Source organism: Pongo pygmaeus, chromosome 11, assembly GCF_028885625.2.
Source record: "Pongo pygmaeus isolate AG05252 chromosome 11, NHGRI_mPonPyg2-v2.0_pri, whole genome shotgun sequence".
NCBI lineage: Eukaryota > Metazoa > Chordata > Mammalia > Primates > Hominidae > Pongo > Pongo pygmaeus.
The window spans coordinates 116,245,531-116,249,868 of record NC_072384.2 but is presented as its reverse complement, the minus strand read 5'-3'; the positions used below and the strand labels follow the sequence as shown (position 1 = coordinate 116,249,868).

Sequence of the window (4,338 nt, the reverse complement as noted above, 5' to 3'; positions counted from 1 at the left end):
TTTGAGTCTCATTGACCTGATGGACTCATGTGCCCATCTCTGAACCAATCACTGTGGACTGGGGAATGGAATCTGGAGACTGGCCTATCCTCATGACAGGTGAATTCAGGGTAGTGTTAGGGAGGGGAATGGGTTAATAATAAAGCAGTTGGCAGATACTACTTAGCCCAGGACCTGGTGGCTAGTCTGGTTCTCTCCTTTCTAATCGGAGGCCTCTACCGCAAACATGATCTGCCAGATCATCAGTCAGGCCACTACGCATTGGAGCTTGATCCCCCTCTTTGTATTTATTGGAACTGGAGATACTGGAGTGGCACTGTATCTTTTGCATCTGGCATTGATCAATCCAGATGTTAGTTGGGACAGAAAGAATAACCCAGAACCCTGGAACAAACTGGGTCCCAATGATCAATACAAGTTCTACTCAGTGAATGGATTACAGAGAACTGAAGAAAGAAGGTCCAGATTTCCAAATGAAATGTTTCACTATAAAGCTGCTTTAGAATGAAGGTTTTCCAGCAACCATCCACGCAATTTTCCACTTAATATATTTCTCCTCTAAATGCATGAAATAATGTTGATGTAATCTACTGTAGATTATACTGATTAATAAATAACTGAAACTTGAAAAAATAATAAAGCAGTTCTTTTTTTTTTCTTTTTTTGAAGCGGAATCTCACTCTGTCGCCCAAGCTGTAGTGCAGTAGTGCCATCTTGGCTCACTGCAACCTCCACCTCCCGGGTTCAAGCAATTCTCCTGCCTCAACCTCATGACTAGCTGGGACTACAGGGACATGCCACCATGCCTGGCTGATTTTTTTGTATTTTTAGTAGAGATGGGGTTTTACCATGTTAGCCAGGATGGTCTCGATCTCCTGACCTTGTGATCTGCCCACCTTGGCATCCCGAAGTGCTGGGATAAAGCAGTTCTTGTATAGCACTTATTATGTGCTGGGCATTGTTCTACGAGTTTAATGTGTTGCATTTTTAATTCCCCTAAAAACGCTTTGAGCTGGAAATTATTAATGTCCTCATTTTACAGCTAAAGGGACTGAGGCACAGGGAGGTTAAGGAACTTTCCTGATGTCCCACATCTAGTAAGTGATTAAGCCAGAATTCCAACACAGGCAACTAGCTCTTAGCCATTACACTCTACCACCCAGACATCCTGTACAGCAGGAACTCGGTCTGACTGAATTGAAGAGTGTGAAGGCAAATGGTGAGAAACACTGCTCTCCAGTAATGGTTGGTTTTCCTTCCTACATCAGAAAAAAACAATTACATCATGTTTAAAGATACTAATAGCTGCTTTGTTGAGAGATAATTTACACACCATACAATCCACCCATTTAAAATTTACAATTTAGTGGTTTTTAGTTACAGAACCCATGACTAATCGTTTTATTTTGTTGTTGTTACAGTGTTGGGAAATCATCACCCCAATCAATTTTAGGACATTTTCATCCCCCTTAAAAGAAGCCATTAACAGTCACTCTCATTTTCCCCACCCCTTCCAGGCCTATGCAACCATGAATCTACTTTCTTTCTCTGAAGATTTGCCTATTCTAAATATTTCATGTAAGTGAAATCATACAATATGTGGTCTTTTGTGATTGGCTTCTTTTTCAAGGCTTACTCATGTTGTACCATGTATCGACATTTCATTCCTTTTTATGGCCTAATAATATGGCATTGTATGGATATATCACATTTTATTTATCCACTCATCAATTGTTGGATGTTTGGGTTGTTTCTAGTGTGTGGCTATTATGAATAATACTACTATAAACATTCATTTATAAATTGTTTATATTTTCATTTATCTTAGGTATATACCTAGGAATAGAATTGCTGAGTCATATGGTAACTCAAAGGAACTACCAAATCATTTTCCGTAGTGGCTGCATTATTTTAAATTGCCACCAGCAATGTATGAGAGTCCCGATTTCTCCACATCCTTTTTGAATACTTGTTATCTGTTTTTTTTAAAAATGTATATTATTAGCAACCTAGTAGGTGTGGCATTGTATTTTATCATGGTTTTGATTTGCATTTTCCTGGTGATTAATGATGTTGAACATAATTTAATGTGCTTATTGTTCATTTGTGTATCTAGTTTGGAGAACTGTCTGTTCCGATATTTTGCTCATTTTTAATTGGGTTGTCTTTTCATTACTGAGTTGAGACAGTTCTCTAACTATTCTAGATATACATGCCTCATCAGATATGCAATTTGCAAATATTTTCTCCCATTCTGTGGGCTGTTTTTAAACTTTCTACATGATAGCCTTTTCAGTACAAAAGTATTTAATTTTGAAGATTTTCAATTTTTCATTTTTTTTCTTTTTTTAATTGTGCTTTTGGTTTCATATCTAAGCAATCATTACTAAATTGAAAGTCACAAAGATTTGTAGTTATGTTTCCTTCAAAAGTTTTACAGTTAGCTCTTACATTTAGGTTTTAGATTCATTTTAAGTTAATTTTTGTATATGGTGTGAGTTAGTGGTCCAACTTCCTTTTACACATGGATATCCAGTTGTCCCAACACCATTTATTAAAAAAATTACTCTTTCTCCATTGAAATATCTTGGCACTCTTGCTGAAAATCAATTGATCTAATACACAATGGTTTATTTTTGGACTTTCAATTCTGTTTTATTAATCTACATATCTTTCCTATGCCAGTACCATATGTTTTTGATTACTGTAGCTTTGTAGTAAATTTTGAAATCAGGAAGTGTGAGCCCTCCTACTTTGTCTTTTTCAACATTGTTTTGGATATTCTGGATTAATTAAATTTTCATTGGAATTTTGGGATCAGCTTGTCAATTTCTGTGAAGAAGCTAGCTGTGACATTGATAGGGATTGTGATACATCTATACATCAATTTGAGAAGTATTGTCATCTTAACAATATTATATCTTCCAGTCCATGAACATGGGATATCTTTCTGTTTACTTGGATAGTCTTTAATTTATTTAAATAATGTTTTTTAGTTTTCAGAGTATAAGGTTTGCATTTCTTTTCTTAATTGTACTCCTAAGTATCTTTTAATGTTATTACAAATGGAATTGTTTTCCTAATTTTATTTTTGGAATGTTTATTATAAGCATATAGAAATTCAATTGACTTTTGCATAATCTTGTATTCTGCAACTTGCCAAACTCATTCATATGTTCTAATATTGTTTTTAATGGATTCCTTAGGATTTTCAATATATGTGATCTTGTCATCTGCCAATAGAGATAGCTATACTTTTTCCTTTCCAATACGGATGCCTTTTATTTTATTATATTGCATAACTGCTCTGACTAGAGCTGCTAGTGCTAGTTTTCTTTTCTGTGATGTCTTCATTTGGTTTTGGTATCAGAATAATACTGGCCTCATTGAATCAGTTGGGAAGGTTTCGCCTTGCTTCTACGTTTTGGAAGAGTTTATAAAGTATGCTATTAATTATCACTTTTTTTTTTACTTATTTTTTTGAGACAGAGTTTTGCTCTGTCACCCAGGGTGGAGTGCAGTGGTGTGATCTTGGCTCACTGCAACCTCTGCCTCCTGGGTTCAAGTGATTCTCCTGTCTCAGCTTCCTGAGCTGCTGGGATTACAGCGTTGAATCCCAGGCTGGTCTTGAACTCCTCACCTCAAGTGATCTGCCCACCTTGGCCTCCCAAAGTGCTGGGATTACAGGCATGAGCCACCACACCTGGCCTAATTCTAACTTAAATGCTTGGTAGAGTTCACCAGTAAAGCCATCTGGGCCTAGTAATTCAATTTCTTTACTTGTTATAGGTCTATTCAAATTTATATTTCTTCTTGGGTCAGTTTTGGTAGTTTGTGTCTTTGTGGAAATTCTTATATTTCATCTAAAGTATTCAATTTGTTGACAGGCAGTTGTTCATAATATTCCCCTATAATTTTATTTATTTCAGTAAAACTGTCCCTGCTTCATTTTTAATTTTAGTAATTTGAGTTTTCTCTTTTTTGCTTGGTCAGTCTAACTAAATATTTGCCAGTTTTCTTATTCTTTTCAAAGATCCAATTTTTGATTCTGTTGATTTTATTCATTATTTTTCCTAGCCTCTATTCAGTAGCTTATTCTCTAATCCTTATTGTTTTCTTCCTTTGCTTGCTTTTTGTTTAGTTGCTCTTCTTTTTATAGTGCCTTAAGGAGGCATGTTAATGACTTGAGATATTTCTTATTTTTTAACATAAGCATTTTCAGTTATCAAATGTTCTCTAAGCACTGCTTTAGCTACATCCCATAAGCTTTGGGATGTTGTGTCTTTATTTTTTACTTATCTGAGAATATTTTCTAATTTCACTTCTAATTTCTTCTTT

The 4,338-nt window shown here is 35.4% G+C and overlaps 1 pseudogene; it reads left to right on the top strand.

Annotated features, from left to right (window-relative positions):
- The first annotated feature begins 226 nt into the window (after positions 1 to 226).
- On the top strand, positions 227 to 503 carry LOC129031606 (cytochrome c oxidase subunit NDUFA4-like; annotated as a pseudogene).
- The last annotated feature ends 3,835 nt before the right edge of the window (positions 504 to 4,338 follow it).